Here is an 18921-nt window from a genome sequence, read left to right on the forward strand (position 1 = left end):
GAGCCACGTTCCATACATAATCACATTTTGTCCACAAAAATCGTATTTATTACGGTTGAATTTTGCTCCGAATCATAAATAAGTTCTTGCTATTGATCGATTGTGAGCTCCCGTGAGCTCTACTTTGCACACCACTTTCGCATGTCCAAATATTCTTGCACCAACAAGCTCTTCTGATATCTAAGAGTTTGAGCTACGTAGATCAATTTCATTTTTATGATTATTCTACATTATTTAATGTAATTCTTTAATGTTTTCGTGGATAACTACCTCTTTGGGACGTTGACTGAGTGCATAAGTCAACTCATATTTCCTAGTTTAAATTTAGCAAGTAATTTTTCAACAGTTGATTTCTCTGGCTTCAACACTATTTTTTTTTACCTAAAAGCAAAACTTAACTACCAGAAAAAATTATTTTTTATCATTTTTTTATGAGTAACAAAAGTAATTTCACTCACAATGTTATATACCACGAAACAGCTGACAAGCTTGTGCAAGTATCGTTTGAACGTTGATACAAACGAAAAATTACATGAATTAACTCTCGTGGCGCCATCTATGGTTCATTGGACTAACTTTTCAGTAGAACAAATAGGAAATATAAAAATGTAGAGGCTGCACTCACTGCTAAAATAATCAAATATCATGACAAGTATAAATTAAAGGTAAAAAGGTAGATCATAAATTAAAAATATTCTCTACGTCATCTAATAAAAACAACTCAAGATTATACATAACACATAGGATTATGATTTTAATATTAATTAATATAAATCAAGAAATTTAATTCAATGTAAATTATATTTTCACCTTACAACATAGAGAAATAAATATTAATTTTTCTATAATAATATCTAAACAATCTATCAGCCCGTAGTCATCAATAGTTTGAAAGAAGCAAATACAGTTCAAGCTTATTACCATAGGTCGTGTGTCAACATAAAAACAATCTTAAACAAAAATCAAGAAAAAGAGGGAATCCTAACATTATTTTTTTACTTCATAAATATGTTAGAGTCAAATATTGAATTGATTGGGCTTGATTTTTGGAATTCTTCTAAAAAGATATCAAAAAATTATTATTTTTGTGAAAAAATTACATAAATCCACAGTTGTTCGCAAAAAAAAAAATTTTTGGAAAAAAATTTCAAAAATTCACCACTTTTCCCAAAAAATTATGTTCTTTGATCTTAAAGATTTTCAGAAATTAATCATGAGAAAATTACAGGGATGAGCTGAAATATAATTTAAAAAAATCAAATTAGGCTTAGTATTGCAAGTATTTTGTAAGATCCAGTAAATACAATGTATATATTATGTTTTGTGCCTAAGTGAATATTTTTATTTTCACTTGAGTATTTATAATATTAAATTTTTGAATAAATGTATTAATAACTATGTTAAGGTGCTTCTTTGAACTACGCGTACTTATGTATTGAAGGAATAGTTATGTAAATACCCTTTTTTTTTTTTAAATATTTTTTTTAATATTTTAAATGAAAGTTTTTTTGAATGAACCTATTGTATACTTTTCTTTTGATAATGTAATGCACATATGTGGTGTTTCAATATTAAATTATCTAAAGAAACAAATAAAATCAATAAAATGAGAAAATCCATATTTTTTAAAAGTACATCAAGAAGCCGTTCACACAAACAACTACCGGGCCGTGCAAAATTATTTACCGATGATGTAAATATACTTTTTAAGAGGTTTTGTGGCAACCAACCTGATTGTTTCGTATTTTTACTGTTAAAATAAACAAAAATCCTTCCTGTGAGAGCGTAACAACTTCCTATACGTGGGACCATTTCCAATCAGGAAACAAAGAGGATCGAAATTGCAGCCTTCCTCCGAGCGGGAGTGCCTCATAACAACATTAAGGAACAGGTTGGTGCCTCGTTGAAGACAATTTACAACGTTTCCAAGCGCTTGGAGGCTGGGGGTGATCTCAAGCATTCCCCTGGGTCTGGCAGGAAGCCCACTGTCTCAACAAGGCAAGTAAAGGCAGTGTTCAAGAGGACTCCCAACAGGTCCATTGCTGACATGGCCAGAAAGATTGTAACGTCGAGATCAACTGTTTCAAGTACACTGAAAAGGGCAGGAGGAAAGTCACTGAGCCGTACTGAACGCCCTCTGCTAACTGAACGTCAGCAAGAAGTCAGACTTGAGCCTGCCAAGAAAATCTTGGATGATATCAAGAGCTCATCTGGACGCATCATCATTTTTTCAGATGTGAAAACTTTTACGGTCGATCCTGTTTTCAACAGGCAAAATGACCTTGTTGTGAGCTTTGGAGATGTGCAAGATAAGCACCGCTATGTTGCAACAACAAAACACCCTGCTTCGGTGATGATGATGGGTCTCGTGGCCTCCAACGGGAAGGCCATGAAGCCGGTATGGCTCCCCACTGGCTACAGATTAACAGCGGAGGATTATGTTAAGATTCTGGCGTCCAAGGTCCTTCTGTGGATCAAATCCATAGTCGGCAACTCTCCTTGGGGGTTTCAACAAGATGTAGCACCCGCCCACACTTCCAAGAAAGCTCAGGAGTGGCTCAAGGACAACATGAACTTTTGGCCCAAGGACTACTGGCCCCCTCAGAGCCCAGATCTGAACTCACTAGACTTCCCTATCTAGGCGCACGTTGAGACCAAGCCCTGCAAAAAACGACACAAGGACATAAATGCCTTAAAGGCTGCTGTCAACAAGGTCTGGGCCTCCATGGACGCCGATTACATTCAGCAAGTCTGTGGCAGCTTCAGACGTCGCCTGACCAGTGTCATTGTGTCAAATGGTGGCTACATTGATAAAATTTGATCAAAAACTATTTTATTATTCTAAAAAAGTATGAATAAATTGTTTCTCAAGTCATTCAAATTTCATTATTGTCCGCGGTATGTTCTGAACAAAAATCGGTAAATAATTCTGCACGGCCCGGTAATGCAAATATGGTGGCTATGTTCAAAGAGCACTGTAAATCCATTCCCTTTTTTTTTGTGAATACGAGAGAGGCTCTGGATTTTATATTCAATCCCTGTATTGGTCCGGATATTGTCTTTCAAATAAATCTATCAATTTCTTATTCTTTTATTCTGATGATCAATTTTGACTGTTTTAAGTGCAATTTCCGAAGGGCCCAGAGGGTTGGTAAGAATAATTTGTGGATAGAAATTGAAGATAATTTTCCGAATAAAGCAAATGTAATTCACACTCAATTTTTAGAAAAATCGTTCTAACTTACTTTTGTATTGACGTGCCACGTCTGTACTACCTATGTATATTCGGGTTCAAATCCCAAGATACCATTTTCAAGGAATTTCTTCGGATTTTAAAACTACCGTAAATCCCCAGAAAAGCGTACATTTAATTTTTCTATAATATAAAGTTTCATTTAATTAGATAATATTTATTTATATACAGTCAAACCTGGTCTAACAGCCACTGTATTTCAATTTATCTTGCCTTGCCAATTAATTCAGGGTTGACGTAATTAAATTAAACGTTGAATATATATTAAATTAAGAATTATTCCGTTTTAAGTTTCACATATATTTATGCATAGATAACACAGGGGAACAGTTAGAGGGTCAACTTTTTTACTGATAAAATTAAGCCAAGAATAGAATGTATCTTTGAGCGCAAAATCTGATCACAGTTTTTTTCTGGCTCGTTCGGTTTCATGAATATTTGAGATTATATTAATTCGAGACTATTATCGTTCAGAGATTCATTCTTCATCATTAAGACAATATCAAATTGATGTACGATGAATAAAAATATTGCAATAAGGTCATTTATTATTATAAAAGGGTTTTAATTGATTCTGTATCCTCTTTTGAACTCGACAATCGACATATTTCCATTTTTAGACTGAAAAACGACCTACTTCTTGAGACCATTACAGTTTATTTATCACTCATACTGATAAGGAATATCATAGCTCATATTAAAGAAAAATATCGATCTTTTATTTAAAAAAGATCTATCTAAAAAATATGTATCCCCGATGACTTTACTTCGATTTGTTATTTTTTGAGTGATCCCATTTTATAGGGGACTGAACTAGCAAATAGACTACATTATCGTAATATTGTTTACGATTTCAACGTTCTCATAATGACGTCACACCCCATACTGATAATCAATATCCTAAAATAATAACGCCCTTCGCAGAAATTCAAATAAAATAATTATCAATTAGGTATATTTTAAATATTAAAATTTTCTCCTTATCATGAATATCATGATTGTTTCTATCCTGGAATCTCCTTCCCAATGAAAGAGGGCGTGGTAGTTTTCCTCGGATGAATTTTCATCCTGTCGTTCCTCGTAAATACGGAGTTCCGGATAAGACTAAGAGCATCTCTTGAGATGGATGATTAAGTTAGAAGTATTATCCTTTGGTCCTAATTTTTGGAGAACAAAAATACCATAATGATTTTGTTTCTTTTTTTTTATATGCCCAAAATGCTTACGATTTACAACACCATGCATTTTAAAAATCAGTTGAGTCGTTTTACTCTTTAAAATTTATTTATGTTATGTATAAAAAAGATATTCATCTTTCACAAGACTATTTTTAGAAGAATGGAATATTGTTTTTAATAAATTGATGTATATGGATTGTTGAGTGCTTTTAAAAAGGACTTATATGTTTTTTGGTAAAAATAAGCATTGAATTTTAAAAGAAGCTTTTAATAGATGATATTTTGGTAGTATTTAAAAAAAATCTTATAAAATACCGGTAGTTGCATAAATACGCCGACTAATTTTTAAACGCTTATATCTCGAGGTTCCGTGACCAGAAATAAAAAATTTAAAGCACAAGTAACTCGGTAAATCTTTGGGCTCTGTTTTTGTTTTTCTTACTCGCATCAAACAAATTCGTTTACGATGAATGACGAGGCACAACGTCATATGGTTGCCACTCTCTTCTGGGCCGGTAGATCTGTCAAGGAGATAATCAAGGACACTGGACTATCCAGGTCTACTGTGTTTAAGGTCCAGAAGCTTGTCAAGGAGGGACAAGATCTGAAAGACCTGCCCATACCTCTGAAATGACTCAGGATTGGCTCGCTGCCAACATGCCATTTTGGAACAAAAACATTTGGCCACCTCAATTACCTAATTTGAATCCCCTCGACTACAGTGTGTGATGGAAAATTGAAAGAAGGCCTGTGCCACCCGCCACCCGAATTTGGACTCATTGAAGGCCAGCGTCGATGGGCAATGGGCAGCCATGGAAGACCATTACATCATCAATGTGTGCAAGGCCTTCCGCGGGCGCTGGGATGGTGTCATAGCACCTGTTGGTGGTTATATTCAGTAATTATATTAAATTTTATACCAGAATAAATTCTCTATTATATAATTCTCAAAAAAAAAAAAAAAAATACGTCATACGAATTTTATTACACATTTAATTATTTGGCACAAATAGTCCGCGTATTTATGCTACAACCGGTACATTCCCACAATAAAGTAACAGATTGTTGACACCATAATGACTGGGGTTGTTAATCTTATGAAGTTTTTAGCGTGTGAGTTAGGTTGTTGTTGGCAACCTGAATAGTGTTTATATTTTCTAAAACTGTTATGATTATTCTTTAACTATTGAGGATAGAGCACCTAAGTATAAAGTGTAAGGAAGAGGGTATGTGCTCATAAATGACAGAGAGTAACCCTGAGGAAGTGTTAGACCTTGTCGGAGTTGAAGTAGCATTGGGGATCAACATCCTTGAAATTCATGCCTGTTTTATATTAGATACGTAGTGGGATTTGCGTTTATTTCCCTCGTCTCATGGCTACTTAGAGTTAATATAATAAATTATAATGACAGCTAAGATGCTCTTCTTACCAAAATTCTTCAAATTGTCAGGGTTACCAGTCTAATGTTTTTTATTGTTTTTTGTACTCACCAGCAAGTTATACATATTTTTTACAACTCTAGTCATGTTAGTTAGCAGCAACAACAATAAAATAATACAAAGAAACATATTAAATTTTCGTAATACAAAAATCTGATACGTTTCTGATCGTATCACTTTCATTATGTCAAGTTTATGTCAAGTATTTGTTGAATTTAATATTTAATTTATCTCTCCCAAAATCTCAATTTATTTATTCATCAGACTATTTGCAAAGACATACATATAACTAAGGGTGATAATTTTGGTAAGAATAGAAAAGCGTGCGAGGAGAAAAGAAGAATTACTTATGGCATCATTGATTAAATAATATACATCTTCTTCTATCAATCATGAACGTTATCATTCCCGCCTTTATTATTCAATATTAATATAATATGAGATGGTGATAGTCGATAGAGAACTGAATAAAATCCCCAAAATGACGTCGCCTTCTGTCTGGATTTATGAAAATGGAGGCCCAGGAATTTGGAAAATACTTACCGGATGAGAAACAGATGGTTTGTCGGATTTGTCGATATAAATGTGCCTTTAGTCCCCTGTCTAGAATTACACGCCACTCATTATCCTCATCTCGTAACAAGAGTATGGATATTCATCTATAAAATCAATTTGACGATGAATACATCAAGTCAGACTTTAACTTTGATCTCACAACGATGCTTATTGCATGTAATATAACCTTATCCATTGCTAATCATCTACGTTCAAAAAATTTATGGAGAAATACAAGGGTAAACATATCCCTTCCCGAGGAACCATCATTAAATTAATGGAGGATGTTGGTACTGATGTCATATATAGAAATACATATAAAAATGTTTTGAGTCATCCACACCAAATGATGATCAAGTTATCAGTAAAAAGTATTTACGAATATCGAAATGGAACTCTGAATTTTGTACTATCTCACAGTGAGTATTCAATTTTTTTTTAAATCTAACCATAAAATATGATTCTATTTTAGCTAAACATATCAAGAATTATGATACACAACTCAGTAAAGGGCAAAAACAACTGCTTAAATGGTCACAACAACGGGGGTAGTAGCTTTGGATGGTTTGTCTGAGACTACATACTTCGCTTTAAGACTTGGGTATGATAATTAGGTTTTCCAATATTACATAGTCAATAAATATTACTTTTTTATCACTTAAGGCTTAGCTATGGTTGATGGGCTCCAAGAAATGGTGTTCAGAAAACTCATAAAAGGCAAAAACAACTGTTTAAATGGTCACAACAACGAGGGTAGTTACATTGGGTGTTGCATTATAATTAACAATTGTGTATATCCATCATGATAATAGTATGTTGTTATATAAGCATACCTAAATAACGGGGGAAAATCTTTTTTGATGCTCTAAATAGGGAGTAATATCGCCGGACATTACTACATAATTAGCTTTTGCTCTAAATCTTTACGATGAATTTATTTATAACATTTTTTTATTAGTATATTTATTGTCTAATTTTATGATTTCGACATTTACTTTATTATTAATAATTAGTTAGATCTCATCGGTAGAGATATATCTATCCTGTGCACAATTGTATATAGCAACTTCCACATGAAGAAGAGGAGTGATTATCTTTTTGATTAAACTCCACGTCTCGCTTGTGTATTGCAACCTAAAGTTATGACATACTTAACTGAATTCCGATGTTAGAACAAGAAAAAATTATCTGGATCAATCTATTATTTCAATATTCTGTATTTATAATTTATTATTATTAATAGTTATATGATTTTAATTGTTTAATTTTGTATATTTAACTTAAATGTTTAATGGTTTATTTTTTAGTATGTAGATTATATTTAATTAAAGCCTTCTTTTTAAACTTTGAGCTTCAAATATATTTCAAATACTCTACTTTGTCGTTTCATTAGCTATTATTCTGAGAATAAGGTTCATAATGAATTACAATTTCATGGAGTGTTACGTTATAAAATCTACTGTAACGGATAAAAAACGTCGAAGTCAATTATACGTAGTATATCTTCATTAAACATTTTGCTAATAAATACATTCGTTATACCCTCAAAAATCATAATAAAGCAGGCAGATGATAATCACATCAGTATTTTAAACAATGATACCATATGTCTTTTTCCCCCCCTTCTCCTTGCACGCGTTTTTCTCTACAATATTATCAATTATACATATAACATAACCAAGGCATGAGTTAAAACAACAGATACGAGTATTTATCAAGTTTATTTAGAGCATTATTTATTAATGCAACTCACACTCAAGTTTTTCAATCATATCCTTTATTAAATTGTGTTTTAACTATACTTAAAAATATAATTATTTTCTAGAATTACATTAGTCTACAAATTTTTTTTAACCTTTATTTAGACAAAAAATAATTTATAAAAAATTAAAATTCTCTAAAACTTTCTGGTGAAGTTGCATTTATAAAAATATCATTAAATATTATGTTTAAAATTTCTTTACCAGATTAAGGCATTCAAACATAAAATATTCATATATCTAAATTAAAAACATTAGTATCTAAAATTAATAAAATACAAATACAAACATAAAATATTAATAGAAAATTTGCTTTCAAACCAACAACTAGCACGTTTTTTTTGCTCCTTCTAAAAAGTTTGAGTATCTTCTGCAATGTCTAAAAATGTCTTGATGCGTTTCATGAATGATATCAGAGGCCCGGTCCCAATTACTCTCGATCGCCCTAGATATCTTCAACTCGAACACTCCAATCTTGCCACCGCCGAAATTAAAATAGCACGTATATCCTCCGCAACCACGGGTTCTCCAACAGTTACATTCTTAGCTAGGTAACTCTTTACATTTAATAAAGCATTCCTTATCGACCTAGCTTTAGAAATACTTTATTTATTTTTTGATGACATTGCGAATAGAATTATCGCCATTATTATATTAACTTTATTGCCCTCCAGACCCTTCAGGTTTAAACTAATAAATGATCTCAGAATATGTAATTGTAGACATTCCGAAAAAGCGTGTCTAATGGTATTGAATAGTTTACCACAATCTTTACATGGAGTGTTGAAAAACAAAATTACATTGTGGCTATCTAACATTGAGCTGTGAATTTTTCTTCCATCAGCAATTCGGGAAGTCGAAGACATAATCCTGTACATCCAATTACGAGATAGATTTAGTTCCCTATTCCATCCATCACACCTTGACGACGCAGAAACCTCTTCTGAATTAGAAATATTCATTTTCAAATGCCAAGGAACGGGCACATTGTGTAACTTGGCATGTTTAAAAAAAGAAAAACCAGAGTGAACACCAATATCGTGTATTGTTAGCTGATTTTTTGTAAGTGCCTCCCATTCCAAAGACAGAGGGCCACGCAAATTCTTAAAAAAGGTTTTTTTCCCCAAGATTCTTATGAACTATATCCACAGTCGTTCTACAATCGTAAGTAGGAGTCGCTTTCCAAGGAACCCTTTGTTTTGCAGCAAGTATTGGAGAAAAGTCGTCGATACATCCATTTATAAGATTAGTTCCAAGTATAACATATTCATAGTATGGACTTGATGTTATCCCATATCTCCACTCCATATTTGGATTCTTCGTTATATCAACAAAAACTTTCGAATAAATTTTTCTGATTATGTCCACAAAAGATTTGAGCCCACCAATCAATCGATTTCTTGGTCTCTTTAAAGCAGAAATGTTATTCCTATGGAAAAGATTATCCAACCAAAAATTTTCCTCCAATATGGCATCCTTCGCCAATATTGGTAAAGAGATAGCCTTTTACAAAACATTTGGAATAACAAAAGTGTTATAAAGGTCTATTCTTTTTTGAATGTTAAAATTGCGCCAGCCTTTGATAAAATTATTGATTCTCGTTTTTAGTTCTGACAAAGCCCACCCATGTATTGCCTAAAACAGTTATCACTAAAGAACAATTTGAAATTTTCAAACCTTTTTCTCGGATGCCATACGCCTCTTGAGAGAATTACAGTCTTTGCTTTATTGATTTTCAATCCAAAACTTTTTTTTCAAACGTTGTAAAATAAAATAAGATAATTTCTCTTCTTCTTTGCAATTGAGTTTCCGAGTTCGCTTCTATCATCACAGTCACATCATCGTCATAATGATCTATAAAGTGTTTAATATTTCCAAAATTTTACACCGAATCCTAGATATTTTTTTTGTCATGGCGGTTCTTAGCTATTCTACTGCAGCTACAAAGAGCAAGGGGACCAAAGGACAACCCTGCCGACAACTTTTACTCAAGTAAATCGGTCTCCTCTTTTTTACTTCCAGAAGTAACTGTCGATGATCCCGTAGCTATCAATGCCCTGACAGGGTTAAAAAAACGGCTTAGTTGTAGTTTTTTTACCGATCTCAAAATTTGAGAATGAGAAAGGGAATCGAATGCTTTTGAAAAATCTATCGCAATAATAGGTCCAAAATGCTTGTTCCAAATCACTACTTCAATCCCTTTCTAAATATTCCAGGAAAAGGTCAGATATTTTTTTCCTTTTAAAAACCTTTTTTTCTCTGGGCATATCTTTTTATTTAAAATATGTTCAATCTGACTTGCCATCACTCCTGAAAGTATTCTGTATGTTTCGTTAAGTACAGTGATTGGTCTCCAATTGTCAAGGTTTAGGCCATCTCCCTTTTTGGGGATTTAAACAATTCGTCCTTTAGTTATAGCTTCTGGCAGATATCCCTTTTTTTCCATAAAGTTTCCCATTTTATATAAATGCATGTCGTAAATATCTTTCCCCCAATCCCATCTGGACCAGGGGCCTAATTATCTTTAAAGTTTTTCCTAATATATTCAGATAATATCTCGTTAGAGAATATAGATGTTATTTTCCTTTTAGGGAAATTACGTCTGAACCCACCAACTAACTTCTGGAAGGTTTTACGAAATGTCTCTGCAATGCCCTCTTGCTTTTCTAAAGTTTTACTTCCATACTCTACTCTCTTTATTAATGAGGCTATGTAATTATTTTTGTTGGTAAGGTTTTGAATCCTTCGAAGGGGATTATCTTCATTTTCTATTTTAGCCCTTGCTTCTAACTCGGCGATTTCTGCAATCCTGAAACAAATTCTAAAACTCAGAAATTATATTTCGTTGAAAAAGTGAATCCATGTTCAAGGTACGTTCCAAATTATTGTTAAATCATACATCCCTTTTCTTTTTTTTCTAATCCAGCTTCTAGTATGTATTGTGTGTTTAAGGAAAAATATAATTTTTTTTTTACAGAAAATGAGGAATTAAAACTATTTGCAATGTTAGTTTTCATTTTTTTAATGCATTTTTTCATCATCGATCAACCACAAAGGGAGGTTCCGGGTTTTTTTAAAGAAGTTTCGAGTACAAACAAACCACTATCATTTTGTGATCAGACAATGGCTCAGAACTATAGAAGGCATTCTTAGTATTTTTATATATGAATTTTTACGCAAGTGCTAAATCAATTCGTGACGTTGATTTGCCTCTTCTCCATAACACATTATCACTGGGGCTACAATAGGCTGTTAATAAAATCAAATTTAATTCACATATAAGTTTCTCCAGATATATTTTTTATTTTGATATGAGTTTCCGAGACAATGTAGGTCAACGTTAAGGTCTCCTACGAGTAAAATTGGTCAATTATTACCTTTAATTACTATTACTAATAATGGGCTGAAAGAATGATTTACTCTTTACATTAGGACCATAAGCATTAATTAATTAAAATTTAGCCTGTTCAGTGGATATTAAGATTTTATGCCAGTCACTCGCACTTGAGTAGGTTTTGGTACATGTGGGATGACCAATAGATTTCGAAACCAAGGACAGAACTCCTCTATTTGATATGGAGCCGGTAAAAACATAGTTAAATTGTCTTGGAAGACAGAAGGCGCAATCATCCTTACTTGACGAGGATACTTTAGCTTTGATGTCCTGAAGACATATAACATCTGGATAAAATGATAATAATATTTTCATTAAAGTATGGGATGATAAGTGATTCTTGCCCCCTCTCGTATTTAGCGACAGGATCTTTCCAATGCCCATATTCTTTTCAATATTGCTATTATTAAAACTACTATTATCAGTCATTTTGGTCTTACTCATGAGAGAAGAATTTAAAAAAGACAAACAAAATCAATAATCATAATTATAAAAAAAAACCATCTGTCAATTAATCGGAGCTCCTCAATTGTTTAAGGCGGTTCTCCCTCTTATTCGGTGATGGCGATGAATCCGGCTTATTTCATTACCCAACTGATTTTCAACGAAAACACTGGGATAAAATTGATGGTTTTTACATCGAGAAAACTGAAAAAATCTTTATAGTCCAAAGTTTCTATTTGTGGTGTGCAAAGAACAACCTTTTATCTGTAGTTTGCTCAAGAAAATTATACAAATGAATGGCTATAAATTTTGTCATAACATTGGTGCAAAAAGTTTTTCGATGTTTTTCGAAATATCTGATAAAAAGTGACATTGAGTGCTAAAATTTTTGTAATTTTGGGGTCATTTTTTCCTTGTTTTTGCTGTTATCATTTGAATAAATTATCTTTTGAGTAGAAATGCTCAATGTTGTAATACTCAGTAAGAAAAGAGACTGTTGCAACAAATACTGGATTTTTTTTTTGCATTTTTTATTAGTTTTTACTATAAAACTTCAGATCCAGCATGTTTGGTAATCTCATTAGAGCCTTGAAGTGGTTTCTGAGAATTTATTTCTCCGATTTATAGTACAGAAAAATGATCCATAATATTAATTTTATTATTCCATAATTTGCTATAATGCATTAAAAGTTAATAATACAACGACATGAAAACATGCTATTGAGAATAACCGTCAAAATTATGCGAATTAACCAAATAACATTAAAAAAAAATAAACCAAAGAACCCAAAATCAATTATTATATAATAGACAACCTCAATACTAGTCCTATACTATTTGTTGATCTTTCACAAAAGTTAAGAGTAGCCATCATGATCCAAAATATAGCGATATATTCGGATCTGCACCCAAAAAATTGAATTTAAAAAATATTGAGTTGTGAGTTATAAATGACAGCCTTCTAAAGTCTAATTCTAGTCGATTTGTTGATCAAGTTAATTTGAAAAGGGAACATAAGAATTGAACAGAGAATAACAATAAAAATATTATTTTTTTCGGTTCTGGCACCGATAACCCAAAAATTATGCAAATTACTTAAATATTTAAAAAAAAAAACCAAAACTATCCGGATCTAAAACTAGAAACACAAATCCATACTTACACAAAAGATAACCTCAAGTCTGGGTTGCTAGTCTATTTGTTGATGTTTGACAGGAGTCCTTTTGAAAAGGAAATCTATGGTCTTGTAATGTATAAGAAGTACCTTAATTATTCCTACAAAATGATACTAATTTGAGTTATAGGTATATCGTAATTTGTACCAAAGTTACGGCTACATTTTTAACGTTTTGTGTTACCTTTGACCTCTCAAAATTTAATAGCCTCTTAGTCTTAGTATATACATATAATCTTCCCCCAAAATTTTAACACAATCGGCATCTAACGTTTTCCATAATCCTTCTTACTAACAGACAAAATTAGGCGAAGACATAACTTCCGTTCAACTTATTAGGTAATAATAGATCATATTATGACAGAAAACACATGCTTTTAGATGACGTAGATAATCATACTTGTTATTTGGAAGCTTTTCAACACAGATTAACAAAAATTTGTCTAATTTATCTGTATGTTTATTAAACGTGTTGACAGACAATTTATATGGATTTTATTTTGTCTACATTAGAAAGACGTATACTGTCAGTAAACAAAATTATTTATATTATTTTTTCTATCTAATTTATGTTACTCTGATATTGCTATTATGTTTACATTTATAGATATCGTTATTGCTTTACATAGCAAACAACTTTGAAAAATAAGTAGTGAGATAATACGTTGTTCGGGAGAAAGAAAAAATTAGGGTCATTATGTAATAGAAAAAGGATTTCCAATCGATAATAATAAACTATTGTACAATATTTTTTCCCTCATCACAAATACCTTTTCTGGTGGGATAAAACAAAGGATTTTTGTTATGTTTGAAAACACTTAAATAAGTTTCAGGATGGTACTGGGGAGGGGGGCCGCGAAGGTATATGACACCCCTCTAACTTATGGACTATTTACAGTAGTTAATAACCTGATATTACAGAATTAGTTATAAAATATGTAATATGTTTGAAACAATTAACCCTTTACCTTTTATCCATACCTGCTGTCTTAAGGGTCAAAATGACCGTCTTTCTAAATGATTCCATAAAACAACGTGTGTACTTGAAGTGCGAGATAAATTATTTAATACATTTTTAATTAACAAACTAAAAGCTCATTTTTCATTTAAATACATATTAATTTGAAATGTAAAATTATTTTAAAAATTTCGATATAAATCTAAGTCACATGAAAAAATGTATTCTCCTATGAGATATAATATAACTTTTCGATGATTACTATGAAAAATACTTTCTTCTCTCTGCGTCGCTAAGATTTTATGTGTCCTCATCATGAGATTTATCAACAGCTAAATGTAGGTTGAATGTCTATCATATACCCCGTTTTCCAATCAAATAGATTTTAGAATATATATATATATACATATATATTTTAAAACGCCACTATTTTATTTTCACAAAAAAGGTGATTTCATATGATATCCCGGACCCCCCACCCGGTGAATTTGCACCTATATTAATAAACAAATTTCAACTTCAACTATTACATGTTGCCTATTCAATGGTCGAGGGTAGGCCATTTCTTTCCCTAACATTTCGGATATTTCTTCTCATCGTTTCAATTGTAGGAAGATTAGCAGAAACATTATCATTTCGATTCTTGATAATGTGGTTATAATTTGCTGTGAAGTATCCATTATTAATTGAGCTTTTCTCTTAATATTGGCTGTCCTAATAGTCACCTGTGCCTCAGTTTGCGATGGAGCGTGTGTATGATTGTTGATTTGTTCAATAAACTCATCTTTTTCGTTGATTTTGATTATTGCCTTACATTGGTAGCCTTTTCGTCGCCATATACATTCCAAACAGTAGTCGAATCCTTTTTGTAGACATAGTGATTTTCCATTAAATTGTGGAAGATGTTCAATCAAACGGAAGGAGGATTACCACGGACAAACAATAATGTGGAAGGATGGCACTGTCGGTTTTCCTCGAAAGTTTTATCATGCCCTCCAGTTCTCAGGAAGTTTCTCGAATTTTTAAAGGATGAAGAACACTTGATCCGCATAGAGATCATTCCACAGCTTGCAGGTCGTTCTTCACCTGTTCAAAGAAGACAATATCGTGATTTTAACCAACGTGTTGTGACTATTTTAATGATTATGAGAATCGTGAAAATTCTGATTATTTACGAGTTATTGCTCATAATATTGCATTGGGAATATTTATTTCTTTTAAAATTGATATATTTTATGTTTTTTTATTATCACATGTTTATATTTACTATTAATTTAGAAAATATATAGAAAATCAATGTTAATAGAAAATAGATATGCAAAAAAAATCGACTTTTGCCTTTTTATTTGAAATTGGTTTATGTATATTGGTGGGAATATCCCGGAAACCATTTCATATTGAGTCGGAAAAAATGAGAAAGCAGTCGGAAATTTTGAAAAACCATTGTAATTTGGGATTTTTGAATCTAAATGGGTCATTTATCCTTACAAAAAGGTTGTCTCGTAGCTAATTATGTTTAAGCAAATTAAATAAAACATTTATCATAAGTTTTTTTTTTCCTTTAGAAGGCAAGGACGGGATAATTCACAACACAAATAATTAGTGGATACCTGCAACTAGTGATAAAAATTGTCTGTATAATGGGCAAAAGTTTTGAACATAATTAAATCTATTCAGGAAGGGAAGTTTACTACTCAAGAATGAAATGATAATGACAATTACTGCCCAAAAAAAAAAAAAAAAAAAAAAAAAAAAATCTTTCTTCAGATTACCAATTCCAAAAAAACGTGACAGCTAAAAAATATACGGGATTTACATCACTATCTTCAACACACACATAAGTAGCATAAAGAAAAAGAACGAGTGCAACCTGTGGATACAAAGAAAAGCAAAATAATAATAACAAAAAAGGAAACACATTTAAGGGGAACAAAATAAACAGGGAATATTAATGCAACGAGCCTAAGGGTTTCTCGTAGATAGTTATATTTCTGCAAATATTGATCACGTGGTATTCTTTTCCGAATTTGGATTATAACTTAGATCAGAGGTTGATAAATCAAACATTTAGATAATACAATTTATGTATGGACTTATTAAGTCTAAACAACAATGCTCTAATTGTCTAATTCTATAATTTCTTATAATCATGTTTATATATTTTATCTGGCCACTCCCTTTTTACCTGTGGCTCAGGTCACTCTATTGTGTTTTACCTATATATACGCTTTTAAATTATTAAATTATATTGCTTTCCGGAGTCATCTCTCTTTAATTCATTTTACCAGTTGGGTTGGCAAAATGCCTGTATATTCATTATCTTAGGTAAGAACACAACATATCCGTATCGATAAGGAAGTGCACATTTGATACAGAACAGTCCAGCTATGTTAAATAATAACAACTATGGTTTTGTTTGATTATGTACAAAAAAGTCGGAAAAGGTAAATAATGTTAACGTGGAAGCATAGAACGTTTGAAAAGTGCACCCCGTATACACGCCTGGAATATTTCATTGTTAGAACTACATCATATGGAACAACGTAGTTCAATGGAGAACGTATAAGGGAAAAATTACTCTCTTGTACTCAATGATCGTAGGTTTGCGCCCTGGTTGTTCCTAGAGAAGGAAATATACTTAATGTATATGGACTTTAAAGACGATTTTTAGGTCAGATGGAATAAATAAAATATTATAATGTTTACTTATACGTAATCAGAGCAACTCCATCTGACCAATTCAAGGAACATCAAATAAAATACAATTATATTGTTATTTCCTAAATTAAAATATGTTTATGATATACATCAGAGTGCATTATATATAGTGTACTCTGTGACTATTTTTCATAACTTGATACAGACAGATAAAATTTGCTTTATTAATAAGATAAATGTAATTAATTGCGAGATTTCTCTAGCCATGAAACCTGATAATTCCTGGAAAACGGGATTTCATTATCCTCAAGGACATACAAATAATAAAGTATACTTTTTGAGTAGAAAATAACAGGTGTAGATCACACCTTTCTAGTTCCTTGAGCAAATAACTGCCTATGTTTTTGAAACTAAGGATTATATTCATCCACCAACATTGACATACATATACATACAATATACGTACAACTTTTATCGGATTAGAACACATCATCATACAACAAAAGCTGTCAATAACTTGATAATGAGGGATATTTACATTTGTATATTAGGGTGTAGGTGTTGACTAACAATTTAGTCAATTTTGACGTTTTATCCTTTTTGGCTCTGTGTATGGACATATGTATTAGAACACATTTGTTTTATATTGAAATATATAACGAAATTGAAGAAGGGTATTTATTAGGACAATACACAGCAGTAGGAGGTATCTCGGTTACCCAAAAATGAGCTACTACGAGTTTAGACATCTAAAAAGTTTCCGCTTGTAAATATTACTCTTTGCAATAAAATGAGTTAGCCTAGGAACCCTAGCCAAGGCCCTTTTTAGGCACTACTGCAATGTATATTTAACATTTATGCCATCCTCATTATTATACAAAACTTATACAGTACAAAAAAATAAACATATCAGCTGAATCTTCTCCTTTTCATATGTGATTTTTATCGTTAATATTTTTTACAAAATACAGGTGGGTGCAACGTTTATTAAAAATTACATATTTAACTTTAGGAATCTAATTACTTAAGGTTTTTGTTTATGCCAAAAAAAAAAGTGATCCTCATATTTTTTTTTTTTTACTTAATACAAAAACCTTTCCAGACAAATTCATTTTAATAAAAGGATTTCTATTAATAAGGTGCAACTTTGGAGATCTTTAAACTCGTGATAGCTTATCCTTTGGTTCCCAGGATCCCCCTTAATACACAGCACCAAAAAAGATTACACTTTTTAGACAGAGTTGGGACATCAGACTCACCCTACTGGAATGATTATACTGTATACATATACGTTACACGGTTTTTTATCGTTTAGTGTTGCGTCGACTCGAACAATTATCGACTCTATTTGACTCTGAGTCCAGCTGGGTGATTATCAGCACTAACAGGATTTTCTGCAGTAATATATATATATTTTTTTTTTTTTTTTTTGGGGGGGGGTGGGCTTGATTTTTGGATTTCCATTTTCAAAATTTTTGAAAGTAAGTTTCAAAAATCTACAGTTGTTCACAAAAAATTAAATTTTTGGAAAAAAATTTCAAAAATTGAATTTTGACAAAAAAAAAAATCTAAAAATAAATTTTGACAAAAAAAAAAAATCTAAAAATAAATTTTGACAAAAAAAAATATCTAAAATTAAATTTTGACAAAAAAAAATATCAAAAATTTACAGCTATTCGTAAAAAAATTAAAAAAAAACCATGTCTATTAAAATAAATTTTCAAAAAGGAAAGGGTGGTATATTCAGCAACGGATGCCATAAAAAATTATCTAATATTGCTAGGGCATGTTGGCTCATAGGATATGAGGTTTCCCTGCAATGAATGCCTTGCAGTTTAATAAAGAAAAATCAATGGCTTTATACTTTTGTGGAGACTACTTCTTGAAATAATCCAAAGAGTATAGAAGCTTTGATTTAGTTCAAAGGTCCATTTTTCAGACCCTTGATGTTGATGGCGACAAATCTTTGAGGAATTTTGAGAGCCCTGCAATCCACAAAGGCATGCAGTATATTGTTAAAATTTTTCCTACACACTTTACATGGTTTATAAAATTTGATACAATTGGCAGAGATCTTGTGGTAAATCTACCATCTGAAATATGTAAA

The sequence above is a fragment of the Lepeophtheirus salmonis genome, chromosome 6, assembly GCF_016086655.4.
Source record: "Lepeophtheirus salmonis chromosome 6, UVic_Lsal_1.4, whole genome shotgun sequence".
NCBI classification, from domain to species: domain Eukaryota; kingdom Metazoa; phylum Arthropoda; class Copepoda; order Siphonostomatoida; family Caligidae; genus Lepeophtheirus; species Lepeophtheirus salmonis.